At 37.1% G+C, this 24,441-nt stretch overlaps 1 protein-coding gene across 1 annotated transcript in view; it reads left to right on the top strand.

Moving 5' to 3' along the window:
- The window catches only part of Hpse2 (heparanase 2 (inactive)), a 763,300-nt gene that overhangs the window by 562,802 nt on the left and 176,057 nt on the right, over positions 1-24,441 (top strand). The gene's annotated exons all lie outside the window — the stretch shown is intronic.

Genomic DNA, 24,441 nt, shown 5'->3' with positions numbered 1-24,441 from the left:
TTGCAGATATTTATTAAGTTCATTTGTTTGAAGATTTGGTTCAACTCTAATATTTATTTGTTGATTTTTTTTTTGTCTAGCTGATCTACTGGTGACTGTGGGGTACTGAGGTTCCCCACTATAATTGTGTTCAGTTATATTTGATTTTTATGTCCAGTAGTGTCTATGAAGTTTGGTGCACTGATGTTCAGTGCATATATGTTAATAATTGTTACATCTTTCTGTTGAATTGCTCCCTCAACCAACATGCAGTTACCTTCCTTGGTTCTTCTGGACAATTTTGACTTGAAGTTCACTTTTTCTGTGAATAGCATAGCTGTTCCTGCTTATTTTGTTTCTCATCACATAGGATATTTTTTCCATCCTTCAATTTATAGTCTATTAATTTTGGGGGTTAAACATTTTTTTTATATATAGTATACTGTTAGACTTTGGTTTTGATCCATTCTTCCAGTCTCTGACTTTTGATTGGGGAATTGAGACCAATCACATTGAGAGTTATTACAGAAAGGTATCAAATTACTTCTGTTATTGCACTGTTTTTCTGTTCCTGATTCCTCTTTCCCCCTTTTCTTTAACTTCTCACCTTGCCTGATGTTTCACCCATGTCTTAGTTACTTTCTCATCATTAAATCACAATACCTGACACCCACAGTTTAAAGAAGAAAAGATTTATTTTGATTCACAGTTTGTAAAAGTTTCAGTCTATAGTTCGATGGCTCCAAGGCAGGGCCACGTAATGGGGGAGTACTTTCATGGCATGTGGCCAGAAGGAAGAAAGAGACAGAGTTACAGAGACACAGAGACAGACAGAAAAAAGAGGAGAGGAGAGAGACAGACAGACAGACAGACAGATCAGGGAGTGGTAAGGGAGATAGACCCTTTCGGGCCACACTCTCAGTGACTGTCTCTTTCAACCAGGCTTCAGTGCCCAACATCACGTTTCACTATAAACTCATCAGCAGACTTATCCACACTGGTGAGTGTCACACTCACATGATATAATTGCCTCCCCAAAGCACCACCTATGAAGCTTTAGCGGGGCATTTAGAAATAATATAAACCATAACAATCCTATTACACCTTTAAGCATTATAAACTTCATTTCTTTTTCTAGGATATCCATGAGATATTTTTCAAGTGAGGTTCAGTGCTTGTAAATTTCTTAAGGTGTTCTTTGTCATGGAAAGATCTTTTTTCTCCATCAATTTTGAAATACAGTTTTGTAGGTTATATCCAGCTTAGGTTGGAAGTTGTTTTCTTTAAGTCTTGAAATACTACTGATGACTTTCTTTAAGTCTTGAAATACTACTCTAAGCATGTCTGGCCACTGAGGTTTGTGTTGAGAAGTTTGTTATAATTCTAGTGGTTTACCTTTATTAGCAATTTATTGGTATTTTGTAACACCTTTTAAGATTCTGTCCTTGTGTTGGACTTCTCAGATTTTTAGTGTGATTGGTCATGGAAGGGTTCTTTTCTGATCATGGCTAGGTTTCTATAGGTTTCTGATCAAACTTAGGTTTCTATATGCCTTACTTATTTATATGATAAAATCTTTGCTCATATTTGAAAAGTTTTCTACTATTATTTTTGTGACAGATTTTTATGTGATTTGTGCTATGTTCTGATTTTTCACTAATTCAATTAATCTTTGTCTTCTTTGGATCATCTAGCAGCTGTGAGATCCATTTTACATCTTCTTTTGTTGTTTTTAAGGTATCTGTGAATAATTGGTTACTGACATCAGTCTTATCTTCTAGTTTGGACACTCTGTTATTCCATTGGTCACTTCTGACCATACTTTCAATTGACTATATTTCTGTTTGGCATCTTTTTAAGGGCTATAATTATTTGGTAAAGTGATCATTTATATTTTGTATCATTTTGTTTATCTCAAGTAGCTTTATATTAGTGTCTTCTGTAAACTCAGAAATTGTTTTGCTTAGTTATAAGTTCTTTGAGCTCACTGAACATCATATTGATCTTTTTTGTATGCCCTCTATTATCCTCTTCGATAGTTTGACATTTTGGCTTTTCATTTCCCCTGTCTTGCTCCCCCATGAATCAAAAAAAAACCTTGATATTAGTATGGAAACCTTTTTAATTCATGTCTGCTTTTCAGTTATGTACTCTGGACATGGTTAGGTATAGGCATTTGCCTCTGTTTCAAGATTCAGGTACTTTGTTACTTTGTAGGAGGCAACTACATTGTACTCAGTCCAGGACCCTGTTCTCTGGGAACAAGCTGCAGTCTTGTTAATGATTCATAGGCCATCCAGACTTTGGCATACAAAAAAACCAATTAGTAGCAACAATTATGCCACCCTGACAGTAGCAATAAACCTAGCAACAGTAATAGTGTTAAAGACAAACTGAATATTGACATACTGTAAGAATCAATTATATGCTACCCTGAACCATAGAAGAGAGATCTGTATAGTATGAACATGAAGACAAACAAATATTGACATACAGTAAATATCTGCTAAATACAACTGTCTCTATTTATAATATAAAAATATTCAACAGTAATAGCATAGATTTAATTATCTAAAGAATAATAAAGCTAGTAAAGAAGAGGGGGTGGGGAACAGGAGGATGAGAAAAGTAAGATTTGAAAAATTAATTAATGGAAGATGAGCAGGAGGAGAGAAAAATGGATAAAATATCTTGTTAAGGAGTAAAATTCAACAGAACAAAAAAGAACAAACAAGGAAAAGAAGGAAAAAAGAAAAAAGGGAAAAAATCAGAAGGAAATAAATTAAAAGGAAATAAAATTAAAAGAGGAGAAAAAATCTAAACTCCATTAAAATGATGAAGGAAAAAAAGAAAAACAATGAGTCGAAAAAAGTCTGTTTTATTTAGTCAGTGGTTTGTTTCCAGGATCTGCAATTTGGAATCTAGGAAGTTATCATTCTTTTCCACCTAGTTTTATAGCCTGTGGATTTTTGAAGTGCCCTTCCTCCAGAGGCCCTCCCATACACACCAGATGGGGGCAGCTGTACAAGCTGAGGCATATACTGTGCACATTGGTAGATGGGGAAGTCAATCAGATCACTGGTCTCTTCTGGTTGTAGGCAACTCAGTGGGGATTCAACCAGACCGCTGGACTTAATGTCAACACTTTCAGATCCAGCCACCTCTGAAAGCCACACTTCCAATATCTGGTCTCTCACTGCAGAGTGCAGGGTACCATGTCCTTCCTGGCCTGAGCTTTAACTTCTAAGAATTTCTGTGTCTAGCTCCCACCCTCTCTATGGCTGTCTGTTGTGGCTGTTTCTCACATACTCACTGTGGTAGTGCAATACTGGTGTTCTGTAGTTGTTCCGTGGTTCAGAAATATTAACCCCTTCCCAAGCTGACTCCTAATTAAATCCTCTCCAATATGGTGTGCATTTCACTAGATTTATTCTGTAACTCTAGCTGGCTGTGAAGGGATCATTTTTGGGGTAAAATCCCCTTTTGTTTTTGTAGTTTACAATAGCTTTGGGCTTATCTTTGGGCTTGTGCTGCTGGCTCAGTCTGTTATTTCTCCCTATACCTGCCAAGCCTCCAGGCCAGTCTTCTTTCCCTGGTTTGACCTTATTTCCAACCTGAAAAGTCAGTTGGTCAACACCTCTGCTGCTCTGTGCCAAGGGGAAACAAAATGCAGCGTGGGCTCAGAGTTGGCAGGTGGCTGCAGCCAGGGTATGGAATTTATTAGGCAGGAATGCAGCTTTCATCCACGGTGGCAGCTTCTGTGGTGGTGGGTTCTCTCAATGGTGATTTTCTCTGCTTTTAGTCCAATAACGCCTCACAAACATTCAGTGAAGTTTAGTCACACCTAGTTTCCTGAGAGGAAAATATTAACACCTTTGACATCTATTATCAGCATTCCTTTCCACTCCTACAAATGGATCCATTGTCACTGATAAATTCAACTCATTTTGCCCTGGGTTTTGTTTGCTTACTTGTTTATTTAAAATATGTTTCTGTGGAAATTTTCTCAATGAGCACTCTTTCCTAACTCTTCCTGAAGTGAAAGGTTGATTTCCATCTACAAGCCCTATGTAATATCTTGTGAATCAGAAATGGAAGCAGAATTATGTAAGAAATGTTCATGTGTCCACCACTTATAACTTATAAGTATTAATGTGTTTTTTCCGTTTTGACTATATTTTTATGTAAAACATAACATTAGAAAATAGACGTTCACTTGTTTTCTTGCCTAGTTCCATTACTTTTTCAGAGATAAAGACTTAGAGAACTTTAAATTGCATCCTTCAAACTCACATTTTTATATTATATTATATACTGTATATAAGAAAATGCATAAACCATACATAGTATTGGTTGAAAATTTACATCAATTGCATAACTATAAATTATATAAAGTTACACGAACATGGAGTGAGAACACTACATAGTCTGCAATTTGCTTTTCCACTGCATGCATTTTAAACTCTAGTTATGTGATTACATATAAATTGATCTTATTTTTTCTGCTATATAATGCAAATAAAAATAACTTATAAAATCATACAGATAGTTTCTCATTTGTTTTTCTTAGAGTTTTAAAGTTAGGTTTTCATATTTGGCTCTAATTCCATTTGACATATAGTTTTATATGAATGTGAATTAGGAATCTGACTTGGTAATTTTGTTAGACTGTTTTTGTCCATATAGGTGTATTACAAAGGAGTTTTACAGATTCATAGCTATTACAACCATAATCTTTTAATTAGTAATTTTTAATATTTTTGACAACTATAGATGTCATAAACACATCTAAGTAAGAGCCAGGATAAATTTTCTCACAAATTCTCAAAGTTTTTCCATAGTTTCTTTTAACTTTTCTATCTGTAGTCATAGTGATTCAACATATGATGCTTTGTTCTTTAATACCAATAGTTATATTTATTCTTTTAAAAAATTTTGTTGATTTAGGTCTTTTTTATAGTTTTAAACATGGGAGAAGAGTTTCTGATAATGAGCTGCCTCTCTGTTTCTGGAATAAACTCTATTTAAACCATAATAAGCTTAATACTTTGCTGGATTCCATTTGCTATTAAGATTGTTTTCCATTTTCATAGATGAGATGATTTTGTGATTTATCTTCCTTGTACAGTTCCTTGCTCCTTTTAGAACAGGATTCAACTACCATACAATGTGTTGCATAATTTTTTATCTCCTTTACAGCAGTATATACATAATACAGGAATACTTCACATTTTACACTTTGCTTTATTGTACTTCGCAGGTATTACAGTTTTTACATATTGAAGTTTTCTCTCAGTCGTGCATCAAATAAGTCTATCAGCACCATTTTTGTGGCAGTTTATGTTTATTTGGCATCTCTGTATCACATTTTATTAATTCTTACACATTTCAAACTTTTTCATTATTATATTTGTTATGGTGATTTCTATTTAGTGATCTCCTTAGTTTTGTCATTCTTTTGGGGTACCACAAACCTAATTGATAAATGTTATAAAAATTCTGACTGCTCTACCAATACCTGTTACTTTGTCTCTCTCTTTGGCTTTGGGCCTTGTTATGGTTTGTGTCTGGGTGTCCCCCCAAAACCTCATGTGGCCTTGGGGCAGGCTTTTGGAGTTTGATTGATTATGGGTGTGAGAGCTACACCCGCCCTAGGGTGGATAATTTGCATATGTAAGGGAGAGGAAGAGGCTGCTTGCCGCCATTCCTCCCTTTTGTGGTTGTTCCTTTTGCTGTGTTCTGCCACCATGAGCTGTAGCCCTCTGCCATGTGCCACTCTGCCTTGTAACCTGTCAAGTATGGACTGAAACCTCCACAAACTGTAAGTGAAATAAACCTTTCCTTCCTTAATTTTGGACATCAGGTATTTTGTCCCAGCAACAAGAGAAAAGTAATCAAGAAAGGCCTCCTTATCCCTTGATACACAGTATTGAGATCATGCCAATTATAACCCTATAATGGCCTCTAACAGTTCAAGTGAAAGAAATTCTCATCACATCTCTCACTTTAAATCAAAAGATAGAACTGATTTAGCTTAGAGAGAAAAGCATGTCAAAAGCCAAAATAGATAGAAAACCTCGTGAATACAATGGAAAAGTTCTTGAAGGAAACTAAAAGTGCTATTCCAGTGAACATACAAACAGTAAGAAAGCATAGCCCTTTTGCGAATATAAAATTTTAGTGATGTAGACAGAAAACCAAATAAGATACAATATTTTTTAAGCTAAAACCTAAGCCAGAAGAAGATCTTAACACTTTTCAATCTGTGAAGGATAAGAGGATGAAAAATTGATAAAAGAAAAGTTTATCGGACTTAAGAAAAGATGCCATCTCCAGAACAAAGAAGTTCAAGACAAAACAGCAAATGCTGATGTAGAAGTTGCAGCAAGTTATTCACAAGACCTAGCTAGGATAATTAATAAAGTGAGCTACCCTAAACATCAGATTTTAATGTAGCTGAAACAGCCTTATATTGGAAGAATATATTATCCATAGGACTGTCATAGATAAAGAGAAGTCAATGCCTGGCCTCAAAGCATCAAAGGATAGACAGACTCTCACTAGGTACTAATGAAGTTGGGGACTTGGGGTGGAAGCCAATGTTTATTTACCATTCTGGAAGTCATATGACCCTTAAAAATCATACTAAATTTACTTTTTTTGTAATTGTTTTGGAGTGTGTTCATGAAATGGAAAAAAAGCCTGGATGACAAAACATCTGTTTAATAACATAGTTTACTGAACATTTTAAGTTTACTGTTGAAAACTTCCGCTCAGGAAAAAATACATAAAGATTCCTTTCCAAATTATGCTCATTGACAGTGCACCTGACCGCCCAACAACAGTAATGGAGATGTACTAGAAGATTCATAATTTTATGCCTGCTGACACAGCATCCTATCTGCAGCTCATAGTTTAAAAAGCCATTCTGAATTTTAAATTTTATTATTATTTAAGAAATACATTTCATAGATAGTGAGTTCCATAGTTTCTTGTGATGGATCTAAGAGAAGCAAATTGAAACTTTCTGGAAAGTCTTCCCTATTCTAACTGTCATTAAGATCTTTGTTTATTGGAGGAAGTCAGATTATCAGTAGTATTAACAAGAATTTGGAAGAAGTTGCTCCCAAACCTCAAAAGGAGGTCTTGAGAGGTTCAAGACTTCAGTGGAGGAAGTAACTGCATATAAGCTGAAATAACAAAGGAACTAGAAGTAGAATTGGAACCTAAAATAATTTCACTGAATTGCTATAATCTCATGGAAAATTTTAACAGACAAGGAGTTGCTTCTGAATGAAGAAAGAAAATGATTTCTTGAGATGGAATATACTCTTGGTGAGGATGCTGTGAACACTGTTATAATGAAAATAAATAAAATTCAGCATACTATGTAAATTTAGCCGATAAAGCAGCAGCTGGATCTCAGAGCATTTACTCCAATTTTGAAAGTTCTTGTATAGGTAAAAAATAATCGAATAGCATTGCATGCTTCAGAGAAATATTTCATGAAAGGAAGAACCAGTTTATGTGAGCTGGGTGTGGTGGTACACAGCTGTCATTGCACCACTCTGGGAAGTTGAGACAGGATTATAAATCTGGGCCTAGCCTGGGCAACATAGTGAGTTAATAAAATCTTGTCTCAAAACAAAACTTTTGTGAGTCAGTTGATATAACAAACTTAATTATTATCTAATTTTAAGAAATTGCCACAGATACCTGAACTTTTAGCAACCACTTTCCCAATCAGGCTAAAGCCATCAGTATGAAGGCAAGATATTCTTCTATCACCAAAATGATAATGATTCACTGAAGGTACAAATGATCATTAGCATTTTTAGCAATAAATATTTTTAAATTAAGATATGCACATGCTTTCTTAGATATAATGCTGATAATGCACTTAATAGACTACACTATCATGAAAAAATAACTTTTATGTACACCAGGAATCCAAAACATTTGTTTGACTAATTTTAACACAATATTCACTTTATAGGGGTGATTTGAAACCAAACCTACAGTCTCTAAGGCTTTGTGTATGGGTTGTTTGCTCTGTAAGTATTTTGTTAAACCTCTTTGAGAGAGGAGTTATTTTTGGCCCTGATGGATGTTATGATTTGTGTCTAAATGTCTCCCCAAATCCTCATGCAGTCATAAGTGGGGCTTTTCAGAGGGTGCTAGATCTAGGGTGTATTTCACTGGGACTAAGTGTATGATGCTGGGATTAAGGGTTTGTGATTAATAAATTAGTCTACTGATTGGTTTGGCATAGTTCTGGTTGTGGATAATGAAAAGGCCTACCCTGTGTATGGGAGAGGCCTACCCTCTGTGTGTGGCACCACCCAAAGGGTAGGTAGCCTGGAAGAGATAAGAGGCTGCTGTTTCCTCACTACTTCACTACTTCGCTGCATTTTTTCCTGCCTTCTGTCTACCATGAACTATTTCTCCGCTGTGATGCCCCTCTGCCATGCCACTCTGCCTTGGAGCCAGCCAACTATGAACTGAAATCTCTACAACTGTGAGCTACAATAAATTTTTCCTCCTTTAACTTTGAGTGTCAAGTATTTTGTCTCAGAAATGACAAAAGTAACTAAAATAATGAAGTAGCTTATATTAACTGACACCCTCTCAAAAACAATTCTAAAGACTGGTAAAAATACAATGTAAGGTCAACAAATATGATGAATATCTAAATTTTTAAAAATGTATTACAGTAAAAGACACATCGCAATTAATTTCCTTTAGAATACTCCCTCTTACTTTGAACAAATAGTCCCTAGTTTCAGACACACTTATTCCATCATTCTTGCCACTTTTTAAGTAGTTCTAGAAGTTCTTGTTTGTGAATGTTCTTTAAGTTCTCTTTAGTTGTAAGGTACAATATTAATTACAGTATCAATCAACCTTTAGGTGACTCTAAAGAATCACCACCAAAATCTGCCTCATTGGGAGAAAAAGCTGCTAAAACCATAAATGTTTAATAATGCTTAAATGGTAATTTTAATGAATTGCTGGAGACTATAATGTGGACTAATGTCTCAGTTACTTTCTTAATGCTGGGATGAAATACCCAACATCCACAAGTCAAAGAAGGAAAGGTTTATTTTAGCTATTTTAGCTCATAGTTTGTAGAGGTTTCAGTCCATAGTCAGCTGGTTCCAAGACAGAGTGTCATGGCAGAAGAGCAGGGCAGGGGAGAAACAGTCCATAGTGGGGCAGGCAGACAGAAGCAGCAGTGAGACTCACTTGCCCTCTTTATTTCATTCAGGCTACAAATCTATCGGTTGGTGCCACTCAAACCTAATGTGGGTCTTCTCTCTTCAATAAATTCATTCAGCCACACCCAGAACCAGGTTAATCCAATCCATGGAGTGAATCAGTTATCAGACATCCCTAATCCAAATTCACACATCCTAGATCCAGCCACCTCTGAACAGCCCTACCTATGAATGCATCAGGTTTTGGGGAGACATCTAGACATAAGACATAACATTCTGCCCTTCGACCCCAAAAGACTCACGAACATTCCTTTATGCAAAATGCATTTAGTCCATCTCTACAGGTTACCAAAGTCCCAAAATTTCAACACTGCCGAGAAGTCCAATTCCAAAGTCTGCTCTGAAATTTAAGGCAAACTCTTAGCTGCCAGCCCCTGTGAAAATGAAAAGAAAGTTAAACACTTCCAACCTACAATTGCACAGCATTCCCACTCCAAAAGATACAAATAGGATAGAAAGGAAGGAAAGACAAAAGCAAGACTAAAATCTAACAGGGCAAACATTGAATCCGTAGTTCTATGTCCAGCACCTGGGGCAGTCCATGGCAAGACATGAACTCCAAATGGCTTGGGTGGCTCTGCCAGGGTTTGCCAGTGGTTGTAGCCCTCATGGTCAGCTTTGCTCACTCCTTGCAGCTTTCCGGAGACAATCCATATTTCTGGCTTCTCCAACCTTCTGGGTTCTCCACCGGGCCTTCAGCTTTGCACTTACACCTTCCTACACTGCCCTCTCATGGGCACACTGTCTAGCCTCTCAGACCTTCTTCTGAAATCTATGTGGAAACCTTCCTGACCCCACAACTCTTGCATGCTACATGCACCTAAGACCAGAGCCAGACCAATGATGCTGAAGTCTGCCACCAGCTAGAACAGTAACCAGATTTCCTTCTCTCTCTGATGTAGGGGTCCTATGTCTGCATTCCTGAGCATTCTGAACCCAATCCCAAGGGAAAAATTCCCTAGGCCTCAAATTCAAAATTACTTTAACATAAATGAAGAATAGCTGTGATGGAATGTTCAGTTTACTAGATGTGGCTAAGAAAAGGATCAATGAGCTTGATGATAGCTCAACAGAAATTCTCCAAACTAAACAGCAAATTAATTAATTGAAAATGAAAGAAATGAATCAGTACAACAGAAAATATAACATTTAAGAAAATGGGACAATTTAAAAACATATAGCATAATTGCAGTACCAGAAGGAAAAGAAAGAGAATAGAGCATAATAACAATATGGCTTGAGGTGATTCAAGTATTTAAATACCAATGGCTCAGAACTTTCCAAAATTATTGACAAACACAAGACACAGATCCAGGAAGCTTAGCGACCAACAAACAAGATAAATACCAAAAAACCATACACACAAAAAGAAAAAAAGTTATTGAAAATAAGCCATAAGTGAAATACTATTTTTCTTTTAGAAGAACAAGAATATGTAGTATTAGAAGAAACAGTGAAAGTTTGAAGACAGCGGAGTGAAATAACTGTAGCAGCATGATTAATAATAGGTAAATCTTAGAAGTGGCCTATATGTCCATCAACACATGAAGAGATAAAGAAAATAGGGTATTTGTGGAGTACTATTCTGCCATAAAGAGAGTTAAACTTGAGGCATTTGTAAGAAAATGGAAACACCTTCAGACGATAATGTTAAGAGAAATCAGACACACAAGATTATTAAATATTGCATGGTTTCTCTTATAGGAGAAACCCACATTATAAATAAAGAGCAAAACAGAAGAAAGATAATAGGAATTAGGGAGATAGATCTTCCTCCAATGGGAAGGGAATCAAGAGATGGAAGGAAGGGAAGGAAAGGTGATTTAAAAGGGAAATAAGATATGTTACATACACATAGCAACTTCTCACACAGAATGTAAACATGATGTACTGCAAATATGTACAAATAAATAAATATCACCAACATAGAGATCTATAGCCATAAAAATTATCTTTGAAAATGGAGGAGGTATGACTTTCTCAGACAAACATACTGAGAACTTTATAACCAACAGACCATTTCTCTAGGATTGAAATAAGTTTTTCTGGTAGAAGAAATATATAGGTCATATATTCAAGTCTACATAAAAAAGGAAGTGTCAGAGAAGGACTAAATGAAAGCTGTGTTAGCTTTCCATCAATAGGACAAAAGACATGAACAATGTAAAAGAGAAAAGATATCTTTTGGCTTGCAGTTTCAGTGGTTTCAGTCCATGGTCAGCTAGATCCATTTATTTTAGACCTGTACCGTGGCAGAAGCATCACAGTGGAGGGGCAAGACAGAGAAAAGCTTCGCAGCTCACTGCTGCCAAGAAGAGACAGAAGGAAAGAGCCTGAGAGGAAGACACCAGGAACTAGATATATTCCCAAAGGTCCTGCCCCCAGTACCCACTTCCTTCCAGTAGGCCCTACTTTCTAAGTTTCCATTACCTCCCAATAATGCCATGAAATTATGATATCATCAATGGGTTAATTCACTGATGAAGTTAGAGCCCTCTTGATTCAATCACTTTGAGCAAGTCCCACCTTAGAACACATGAAATTTGGTGGGGGGGGGCATTTTAGATCTAAACAAAAACAAAATAAAGTATTCTACTTTTTATATTTTAAATTTAGAATGTTTAAAGTAATGGTGACAATATTTGAGTGACTGTAGCATATAGGTAGATGAAATGAGAAATAGCAATAGAGAGATGAATTTAGGATAATCTATACCTAGTACTATCTGTGAAGCAAAATAGTGTTATTTGAAGGTACACTTAGATTAAAATACCTGAACTATTCTGGCACAACACCACAGAAAAACCTGTCATCCTATCCCAATCCCAACCCCTGAAAGCAAAGGCCAAACTAGGGCCTGAAACTTTCACTCTCACAGGCTGTATTGAAACACCAAGTGCCCTTGCCAGGGTGGTATCAGTGAAGAGGAAGGCTGAGATGTTTATTCTTGCCAGGTGGTAACAAAAACTCCCTGCTTATTGTCATAAGAGACCAAGTGGAGAGCCGACTCCCAGGTGGTAATGAGATACCTCTTTTCCTCCACACTGGGATGGCATCAGAAGAAGCCTCATGGAGAGTCAGGAGTACCACTGCATCCAGTGTAATAAGTCAACTCCCTGCCACTCACTCTCACGTGAGTTATGCCAAGGCAGAGAGCAGTGATAAAGCATCCTTACCCTCAGAATTAGGGTACTCCTGCGAACGGTTAGTGGGGAGCTGCAATTCCCTTGCCCTTCCATGGGTAATATGGACCCCTAAGCCCTGAATGTCAATGGAGGCCATGTTGGGAACCTGGACTTCTTTTCATATCTAGCACTAATGAGGCAGTATCTGCCCTTAGCCTGCCAGAGTGCTGTCAGAGAAGGCTGGCCAAAACAGAAGATTAAAACAAAATCTAGTCGTATAACACAATACCCAGATATGATCACTTGTCATATTAATAACCAGAAAAACATTGATTTGAGTAAAAAAGATAATTAATAGCTGCCAATATTGAGATAATAGATATGTTCAAATTACTTGAAGATTTTAAAAAATCATGAAGATATTTCCATGAGAACTACAAATATTCATGAAATAAATTTGAAAAAATAGACTCACCAATGAAGTAGGAAGTCCGAACAACAACAAAAAAAGGTAAAGAAGAACCAAATGGAAGTTTAAAAATTTTTTAGTTTAAAAAATACAAAATCTGAAACAAAAGTCAGTTGGTGGGTTTAAAAACAGACTGAAGGAGAGGGAAAATTGAGCAAACTCAAAATAAAAAATAACCCAATTAACAAGTGGGTAAATGAACTAAACAGATCCTTTTAAAGACAAAAAATATAAACAGCCAATAATAACATGAAAAATGTGCAGTTTATTTAACCATTAGAGAAAGGCAACTCAAAACTACACTGAGATTCTACCTCACTTTGCTAAGAATGGTTATCTTTGAGAATGCATTTCTTGTGCCAGGGATTTAGCTCAGTGATGCAGTGCCTGCCTGGCAAGTGTGAAGTCCTGAGTTTGACTACCAGTACCAAAGGAAAAAAAATGACATTTCTCTTATTATTTTATATGAAATTTTGGGGTTTTTTTCATAAAATACAAAGATAAATAAATAAAAGAGCTGGGTGTATTGGCACCCGCCTGTAATCCCAGCACTCAGAGGCTGAGGCAGGAGGATCACCAGAAGTTCAAAACCAGCCTGGACTACATAGTGAGATCCTATGTCAAAACTAACAAACAAAGAATTCAAAGAACAATAAATGCTGCCAAGAATGTGGGAAAAAAGAACCCTTATACATTTTGGTAGGAATGTAAATTAGTATAGCCACTATGGAAATCCATGATTTCTCAAAAAAACCCACTACAAATAGAGCTACTATTTGATCCATCTATACCATACTTTACTATATTTCCAGCGAATTAAAGTTAGCATACTATAGAGATACCTGCATGTCTATGTTTTTTGCAGTTCAATACATAGCTAAGTCTATGGAATCAGTCTAGGGCCCATTAACACATTGATAAAACATAGCATATCTACACAGTGAGCTATGTAGAATGAAATCATGTCATCTGCAGGAAAATGGGTAGAAGTGGAGATTGTCATGTTAAGTGAAATCAACCAGACTCAGAAAGACATATTTTTTTTCATATGTTCAATATGAGAGGAAAAAAATGAAAGAGAAGAAGGGAGGGGAGGAGGAGAAAAGAGGAGGAGAAGGAAAGTGGAGGAGAGAAAAGGAGAACTAAAAGTAGAGAGGGGAGACTATTTGAGAAGAGAAAGGGAAAAAGGTCATTTTAAGAAAGTAACTATTATCAATGTGAACATTGTTCTAAAGTTACTGATATCTGTATCTGTTTTTATTATGTATACAATTGTGTATACAGATGTAGTTATAGAAATGGAGATGTCTTGCATGATTTTGCTCAATGTTGGTAAAAGCACACTGGGATTTGGGGGTGCTTATTGAACTTCTTTTTGTTATATTAAAATTTTAAAGTGAGTATGTATTTTGTTACAGAATCACCAACTTATTCTACTGAAAGATGAATCAAAGAAATAAAACAATTAAAAATAATGTATTTGAAGGAAAATTACTTCTGGAATATTAATTATTTTCACACTGAATTATCCAAAAAAATTCTGAATTTGAAAATATTCTATCAGAAATTATTTCACTGGGGTCAATTCACGTTTCATACAACACAAAAAATACCTTTGCTTTAACCTGACCTTGGAGTCTAGAAATACAGAAGTATTTCTTTCCCTTTCAATTCCTTTCTGTCTCTCTTAACACATATATCTGCCCAAGCACATACACGTATATTCATAGTAAAGAATCCTTTCAAAGATGTTATAGGATGACAGCTAGGTTTTTTTTAAATATAGGTGGCAATTGTCATGAAAATAATTATATCAATTAAGATTTTCTTTTGATGCAACATTCCACAGTGCATATCCTCTAAGAAGGTGTAGTTCTATTACATTGAGTTTCCTGAGATAAAAGTTAAGTGCAGAGTGTCAGGGAGTGTAGCTGGATAAGCAGGCATATGTGTGTATGTATGTGTATGTGCATACACACACTACATCTTTATGAACATCATTGTGCAGAGTATAATTTGACCACTGTTTTTTCTGCATATGAGATGCAGGCACATTAGAACAAGTGATTCCATGTACTCAGTGAGAAACTGAAATAATGAAAATCTCTTAAGAAATGTACCTTAACCTGGGGCTGGGGATTTAGCTCAGCGGCAAAGCGCCTGCCTGGCAAGCGCAAGGTCATGAGTTCAGTTCCCAGTACCGGAGAAAAACCAAAAAAAAAAAAAAAAAAAAAAAAAAGAAATCTACCTTAACCTATGTGCTATCTTCCAAGTGAAAACTGAGATATGTAGAGATCTAATGGAGAATATTATATGTAGAGCCAAAAGGCTGTCACCTACTAGTATGTGAACTTTATTAATTGACCTTCTTTCCAACATTTGTCCTTTTGGTCATTAGTAATAATGATGACCTTGCGTTTTTACCCAAAGTTAATATATCTAGATATAGATGAGTAAGCAAAATCTCTCCCCTAGAATGGGTACAGGTATTATTGTTTAGCCAATCCCTGACATACATTCATTCCATTCAAATTAGAATTATAAATAAGTTCTCCAAGTTGACCTTTTTAATTCTCACACCAACAATCACAACATTTCAAAGAAATTTTCTTTATTACAAACTGCTGGCCAAATAGATTAATTTGTACATTGGAATTTTTTTGTCCTTTTTGAGACAAGATTTTGCTATGTAGTTCATGCTAACCTTGAGCTCATTTTGTAGCTCAGTATGACCTCAAACTCACAGCAGTGCTCCTGCCTCAGCCTCTGGAGCGCTGGGATTACAGGCATGTGCTGCCACCCAGCAGTATAGTGGAATTTTCTGGTGGTGAATATTTATGTATGACTTAATGTAACAGAAATTGTTCTAACAAATCCACAAATATCAGAGGTGTCTTAGTTACTTCCTCATTGCTGGGACAAAATACCTGACACCCATAAGTTAAAGGAGGAAACATTTATTTTAACTCACAGTATGTGAAGGTTTCAGTCCATCATCGGCTGGTTCTAACGCAGTGGAGCACAGTAAAGATGCATGGCAGGAGAGAAATAGTCCATGGCAGGGTAGGGAGAAAGTGCCAAAGCAGCAGCAACCTGCCTTCCATCTTTTCCTTTATATTCCATCCAGGTTACAAGTCTATTGCTTGGTGCTACCCATACCCAAGGCAAGGCTTTATCCCATTATCCATGCCCAGAATTATGCTAAATCTATTTAGTTATTAAACACCTCTAATCCATATTCACACACCGTGGATCCAGCCAACTCCAAAAAGTCCCAACCCCTCCCATGAGTGCATGAGGCTTTGGGAGACACCTCGGTATAAACAAGAGGTCTGATAAAGTAAGTTTGTTTCTTACTAAAATGACAGTTCAATACAGAAAGATGGCCTTATACAGAGCCATTCTAGAATCTATGTATTTGTCACGTTGTGACTTCTCATCAGACTTTTCCATTTATCTGGTAAAATGGAAAAGACACTATTAGAGAGCTAGGAACACAAACCTCCAGTCCAGCTACCTCATCCCGGAAGTGATGCACGACTTCTGCTCACATTAATTTGAAATGAGCCCCCTCTTGTGAGTGGGGCAGAAGAAGATAGGCTCTAGCTGGGCAAGTGTTTCTTGACAATAGCATTTCACTTTTGAAGGAATTACAAATTTTTGATACTTAGTAAACTATCTCCATCCTATCTAGGGGAGCAACACCAGGTGAATGTGAGGTCCACCTCATGTGCCTCCTCACTCAACAATCACATCCAGAGTTGGTTGCTATATAATTCCAGCAAACAATTGTTTTGTATGCTTTGTCTTGGATTTCTAATTGTCTGTGACCCAAGGGTGATTCGGATACCAGCTACTTTATCATAGCTGAAGAGAAAGTACTATTTAATTTGGTTGTAACCCAGCGTTTCCTAAATTTATTAGACTACAAAGCCCATTTTTCTACTTATAACAATTACTAAAACACTTTGAATAATATTTTTGCAAATAATAGAGTAGTTATACCACCCCCATGCCTTTATCCATCTCCTCAGTTTTTGCTTTTGCTGTTTTGGTTTTGATTTTATTGTGTTGTAGGTAATTATTTTGCTCTCTTGGAAAATTTGATGTAGCTCATTATTGCTTAAGAGTCGAGATGGTTGAAATAGGCAAGACTAAAGGCAGTTGAAAAGCAATTACACTTGATTACAGGACACAGTAAGTACAATGACCTGTAGTTCAGACGTTTGCCAGATCAGAGTAGAGAAAGAAGGGCTTTTGGCATCTGTTTCTTAGTACCTACATAATCCTTGGTTTCCTACTTAATAAATCTCTGAGTCATAGTTTCTAATCTGTGAAACAGGGAGTGTTCATGAGGATTAAATCATATTACATGTAAAATAGCAAATAAGGAGGAATTTAATATAGATATAGATATAGATATATAAAGTCCCCCTTCCTCTTTTCCCTATGTTCTCCTAGTTAGTAGTGCATTAACTTTATCATGGTTAAATTATGCTAGTCTAACACAAACAATGACAATTATATGAAAAGAGGCCAAGGAAAGCATATGGCAACTGTATAAGCAACATCAATTTACAAACACTGAACATTTTGAAATACAGTTCTGCACATAAATGGTAGGGTTCTGGCAATTTAGATCCTGTCATTCCTGATATTTATGTCCCACAGTTAGATTTCCTAGGAAGCTAATGAGGTAAGCTTAAAGCTCTTCTCTTGCATTTATTTCAATGAATGCTGGGAGTTGCTGAGAACTGTAGGATGTTCTCAGAGCTAATAGGAGGCGTAGATTGCTTTTAGGGAGGATTTCTAGGTACACATTCTAGCAAATTGCCTACAGACATTTCAGAAAAAAATGAGAGACTTGATTCTTTAAATTTCTCAGAGTTCTTGTAGTTTATTTTGTCATTCTATATAAATATTTACTTTTGAACATAATTTGAGTTGTATACATTTCATCTCTTCTTAAAGTGGACCGACCGCACAAAGTGTGTAACTTTCAGACCTAAAATAAATTGATACACTCTTGCCCACAAGTCTTATATCATCTGCTACTACTCTGAAAATTCCCAGGGCTACCCTCTTCAGAGTCCACTCCCATGGTTAGAGTAGCATAGGACTTTACCTCCTTTCATTTCCCAGCTACCTGTAGCTACATCCACACCACTGGGATCAAACTCCAGGTGGTGAACCTCTGCCAAGACACAGGGTTTTGCTACACAGAACCTTGGAAAATGGAAAAAAATAATCTGATCTTGAGGCTCAGGACTCAAAGGGTTATGCAAGGAGTTAAGAGAAAGAATGATTAGTAATGGGGCCCTTAGCACAGCACTTGTACCTTGGACACTCTTTTGGTTCATTGTGGATTATATTATGCAGGCACTCACTATTTCATTAAATATATTTGTTGAGTACTCATTATTTGCCTGTGGGATTGTCCACAACCTTGACCTTCATTTCATTTTTCTTTATTTCCATAGTAATTTCAAATTATTGAACTACACATTTTATTCTTTTGGCTGACTCCTGCATGGATTTATACAAACCAGTTTAAGAAAGCCAAAGAAATATCTATATTACCTATCATCTTTCTAAGTGTTCATTTCGTCTAAGCTTTCCTGCTCAGAGTAATTCTGAATGCAGGATAGGAAGGTTGACACAAAAGATGAAAAATAATGGAGCTTCAGAAAGAAAGCCCCGTGGCAAGTGTGATGAAAAATGTGCTCAGCAGGAGCCCAGAGTGAGGGAGCTGGGGAAGGAGCAAGTGCAATTTATATAGCCTCACAGAGACTTAAGTCAGCATTCTCCAGTATTTCACTCTAGGTGTCAGAATAGGTTTTATAGGTCAGCAGGGTTTTTCTAATGATTATCCAAGCTTCTACCCCTTCAGTGGGAACGCCCTGGTTTTATGGAATTACCTGACCGGTGAGCAGGCTGGGTGTTAGAATTCTGAGCAGACTGCCCCTCTTCCTTAAAAGCGGCAGGCAGCAAAATAGGTCCGGAAATTCCTCAACACTGGGATTCCAGCACTAATGCAATTACCTGAAATAAAAGAAGAGGTCAGATAATAAGGGGCAAAGGTTTTTCCTCTTAAAGTAAAAGGCCAGGTAAACAAAACCAGCTGGGCCTAGAGCCAACAAACTCTCCCCATTAAATGTTTTAAGAGGCTAATGAACATAAGTGCTCAACGGTAGTACAGACCTCAAGACTGAATCTAGGCATCTGGGGAAAGAAGTAGATGAGATAGCATGGTAGTAAAGCATAGCTGGTTGAGATAAAAAGGAGGTAAGACCTGATTCTGGCAAAGGAACCCCAAATGTCCACAGTGCAATTGAAATCTGAGTGAGATGCTTTGACCAGGAGTCTCTAATGCTCTGTCAGTATCCCTGTGAGTAGGCTTGAGTGTCTCAGTTGGGGCAGTTTTTAAGTTTACATGCTAGTATAATAGGCTCTGGAATAGATTTTACATATCTAATTATAGGGAATTTTATGTGTCTAAACTATAAACAACTCTGGAAGGGTATATGGCAAAAAGTTAACAATGAGTCTCTCCAGATGTTGAGCTTATAGGTAGTTTTTCATTTCATATTTCAATTTCATTTGTGATCATTTTCTAACTTGTCTATAATGAGCATTTCTTTTATGACAAAAATATGGCAAGTATTTCGAATAAAATAAGATGATAGTACATTGAACTGAAAATAAAATTTAAAATTAAATGTGGACAAGAGATTTGGTGAGTAAGTTGGTGTGTGGGTTTGGGGGTTATTTCTGCAAGGTAAAACAATATAATACAGGACACATATTTTATATGGTTATTTATAATAATCACCCAAAGAATGATATACAAAAGAGTGCAGGAAATCTGTCCACACACCAAGACCAAGAAATCCAGCCGAGGGCCTGGATCCCACGAAAATGTCCTGCATGAGTCTAGCTGAACACCTACAGCTCATAACAATTCCTCCCACAAATCCAACTGGAGACCCAGAGCCCACGACAACATCTCATGCAGGCCTGTTTCACGGATCTGCACTGGGAAGGACCAAAGGTCAGTGGTGGAATCTAGGAAATCTGTGCCAGTGGGATGAAGGATCTACGCTAGCAGGCTGAGGGATCTGCACTGGAGCCAGGAAGTGACCCTCAGAAGAACCAGAGCTCCCCCAAAAGGTACCACAGCCCTCCTCAGGAACAGTGAGATCCCGAGCTCCTCCGATGATCAAGATGACCGGGTTCCCATCAGAAAAGCCAATGCAGCAAGCTTCTCTCGGAAACTGCCAGTGCATCATCTTCCCCTCCAGAGCCAGGAAGCGAGGCTCAGAGTGAGAACCAGAGCTCCCCCAAAGTGAACCAAAGCCATTCTCAGTGCCAGTGAGGTCACGAGCTCCATGGAGGATGAAAACAGCCAAGTTCATCAGGAAAGCTAGCATGAGGAGCTCCTCCAAAACAACCCACAGCTCCTTACAGCTTCCGCCAGCTCCCAACAGCCTTTCTCTGCCCCCATCAGCTCTTTTTTGTTCCCAAAAGCCTCCTTTGTTCTCCTATGCTGCCTCTTCTGCTGCTGGTAAGTCCTCAGGTGTGCCTCCCACATGCAGCACCTCACTCAGTTTAGCTGGGGGTTATAAGTTGACCAGCAGTTGTCAATCCACTACAGTTGGTAAATGGTTTCATTTACTTTGTATATTCTGCCATCCTTGGCTCTTGCCTGATGTGTGCTTGATAGGACTTGCAAGCTAGAGACAGGAATGAATATTGCTGTTACTGATCAAACAGACCTTTTGACTATGTGTGAAGGTTTCAAACTTATTACATCTATAGTAGTTGCTAAAATGATCATTACAGCTTTTCTTGGATTCAGTTTGTTGAACAGCTCAGTCAGCTGAGATCCAGAGACATGCTGAAATTTCAAGAGAGCTTGAAAGAGAACTATAATTTATCTAAAAGTGACAGTCTAAGTGACTCAAAAATCCTTCTGTGAAGGTTTATGTGGGAATTGCCAAAACATCTCTAACTGACAAATCATCCTCCCTTTCCTTTATTTTCTGTTATTTGGTCTTTGGAAATGTTTGTAGTCATCATTAAATTAATTAATTAAATCTTATGGAGACTGTTGAACAGCTAAAAGTCAGCTTTATCTCCTCAGTGAGAAAGACAGAAAAACAGAGTTTTTCCCAATCACGGATCAATCAGTTGGAATCTAACTTTACTTTTCTTATCCACTGTTTGTTAGAAAATACCATTATTGGAGCTAGGGGTATAACTCCATGGTAAGAGTGATTGTCTACCATGCATGAGGCCCTGGATTTGATCACCAGAATCCCTTTACCACCTAAAAAAGAAAAGTAAGAAATCACTGTTACTTTTAGCAATTTATTGTTACCAAAGGGTCACTGATTCACCTCTTATCCAGATCTGTTTGATATATTAATCCTGTCACTACAGACAGCCACTATCAGGACCAAAATGATCTGTAACAGGCAGGAATTTTTCAGATAGCCATAGATTTTCTATGCTGATGTTTTCTTAGAAGCTTCACATTCGCAAGTGTAAAACACAGCAAGTTAATTGTCTAAGAGTATTGAAGAAAGAGGCTTAGAGATTTATCAGATTCGTAACCTGTGGTTAAATGACCCCCTCTCTTAAAAGTAATACCAAATTTGGATGACCAAAGTTCCTATTTCCATAGTACAGCATAAATGTGAGTGTAAACTTTTAAGTGAAAGTTAAGACCTTTTGATATTTTATTGAAATTCCCTTGACGCCAAAATGTGAATTGAACACAGACTAAGTGCTATTATGGTCAAGCTGGGGGAGGAAAGGATCCTTTGCTTGGTCAAAGGTGGAGGCAATGTACAGGGCCATGTTAGGAAAGGATCTCTGACATGTCTGTTAACTTTCTTTCTTTGCTTAGAAAGCTTACATTCATGGCTTCAACTATTTATTTATAAGCTAAAGAAGAAGCCCAGACCAACCTTTCCTGTCTCTACTTTTTAACTCCTTCTCATATCTCCAATGACCTAGTATGTATTTCTTCCTTGACAGTGTGTGTATCTTTGATATCTCAAGCAGAATTCTTCATCTCCCTTGAAAATCAAAATGTCAGTCTGGGGCTGGGGATTTAGCTCAGCGGCAAAGCGCCTGCCTGGCATGCGCAAGGTCGTGAGTTCGGTTCCTGGTACCGGAGGAAAAAAAAAAAAAAAAAAAAAAAGTGTCAGTCTGACTAGACTGTAGGTCCTTGCTATCAGTGTGCTAGAAAACACTCTCTCATATGTCTATGGTCATCATTAACTCCCTTCCGTACTCTCATCCACTACATAAGTTTTATAAATTTTCCCTTCCTTCACCACCACTTACTTCTTTTGGCCTCTCCTTACTTAGACTCAGGTCACTTCTTGCCTGGCCAGTAAGATAACTTTGTCCACTGGTTTTCCTGCTTGTAACTCTTCTGGTTCCAATCCAATGAGCAGCCCTTTCCACTGAATAACCCAAGACCAACTGAGAATGATTGAATCTACTTTGTTAGGTTAAGTATAGGGTCAAAAATAGATTCTAAAGGCTTAAGCCAAAGTTTTTGTTGGAGTTCCTCTCCCATGAGACACAGGAAGAAGGAAATGAACTATTTCTAGATCCAGAAAACTAAAATATTAGCCATTGAGTGGACAGTAACAGAGAGTCAACTTCCCTCTGCCTCCTGCCTGCTAGGAATTCAAGTATGTTCTTGCTGCTCTATATTTGTCTTCTTCATATTTTACAATGGATAAGTATGCTCTCCTCTGAAGAGAAACTTTCCCTTGCCCACTCTATCCCATAATCTTTTGCTCTGCTACCTGGGCCTACTTAACACAGTGGATTTTGTTATTAAATACATTTTATGTGCCAGGTTCTATGGTCAGCATTTTTCTTTATTTGATTGATACAGTAACCCTATGAAAACCACTATATATATATGGATGTGAATTTTTTAAAAACTTATCATAAAGAAAGGAAATCCAATATCCCATAGGTAGTAAGTGGCAAAATGGATTGAGTAGTTTTCTTTTTTTTTTTTTAACTCCAGGTTCTGTTGAGAAAGGAACAAAAGAAAGAAGGAAAAGTGTGAAGGGATCTTTAACCACCTACGTAGTGGGCTTGTGAAGATCTTCACAGAGAGTCCTCCATATTGAAAAATATATTGGCATTTTTATCTCAATAAGTATTAAATTGTATGAGTTCCCATCAAAGATTATAAACAGTGATCTTTAACACAGTGGGGAACTAGCAGAAGAAAAGGAAACTATAAAATGTTGATAGCAGAAGAATTACAGTGCACATCTTTGCCATAAGCTTAGCCACCACAGAGTATAGTACAAATGTTCATGGCTTCAATTGTGTGTGAAATTTACATTGCGTAAGTTTATTTATTTATTTTTTCTGTTTTTCTTCTGGTACCGGGAATCAAACTCCCAACCTTGCGCTTGCCAGGCAGGCGCTTTGCCACTGAGCTGAATCCCCAGCCCCTCATTGCATAAGTTTAGATTTTAACATTATTCTGTCTCAGTATGCCTGCCTTTTTTAGAATGTATCATCTATCTCAACGTTTTAAAAAAAATCAGAGTTACCAATAATGATATTCTAACAGGAAGAGGTTTGTAAGATATCTTAATAATGGATTTGCCTTGCAATGTATGTTGTACACAATAAATGTTTACCAAATCTGACTTTAGCATCTGTTCCAGGGTTGGGGTGAAATACAGTATCATTGTTTGTTTTTTTTCCTAAAGTAAGTAACCATCCAACTGTGTACTCTCTGACACAGCATTTCCACATTTTTAGAATTCTGTACTCATACAAAATTCATTCATCAGTCCCATATTATTTATAAACCATATTTCTGAGCTAAAAATTAGAAAATAACTAAATGTTTGGCGCCTACTGTGTACCAGGCACTCTGGACTCATTAGCTCTTTAACTTGCAATTAATTCTTAGGAATAGAAACCTCTTTTAACGATAAGGAAACTGAGGTCCACAGAGACCAAGTTACTACTCCAGATCATATAGATGATAAGTACCAATCTGGAATTGGAATTCAGTTGTCTCTGGCTCTAAAATCATATTCTTTTCTGCATGCCAATCAATCATTTAAATATTGGATTGTGTGGAAATGTTTTAATGCATGCATGAGCACCCTTCATCTCCTACCAGAACATTGGCTCACTTCAGCCGGAACACCAGGTTTACACACACAAAAAAAAGTAAAACCTAACCATTCCAATACATCATATGTTGGTATAGAAATTTAACATTAAAAGTAAATTTTACATTGTTCCTTAACATGTACTGACAGGTGGATACTTTATTAAGCATGAAAAAATATGTCATTAACCATCAACCAAGGAGACCCTCCTGGGTTAGAAAAGACACCCAGGAATCATAATCATTTTTTAAATGATTCAATTCAGAATTTGGCAAAGGTGATAATAAAAGAGTTTGAGGTAATGAAGGTCACCTAACACTGGGCCCATCCTAGCTTAGTCTTTAGAACAAAGAGCCCATAAAAGAAGTCCCCACAAAGCTAGGTAGGTCTGTTTGGGTCACATGTTCACAACATAG

Source organism: Chinchilla lanigera, unplaced genomic scaffold (assembly GCF_000276665.1).
Source record: "Chinchilla lanigera isolate Chin_1 unplaced genomic scaffold, ChiLan1.0 scaffold00106, whole genome shotgun sequence".
NCBI classification, from domain to species: Eukaryota; Metazoa; Chordata; class Mammalia; order Rodentia; family Chinchillidae; genus Chinchilla; species Chinchilla lanigera.
This window is presented reverse-complemented; position numbering and strand designations above follow the sequence as displayed.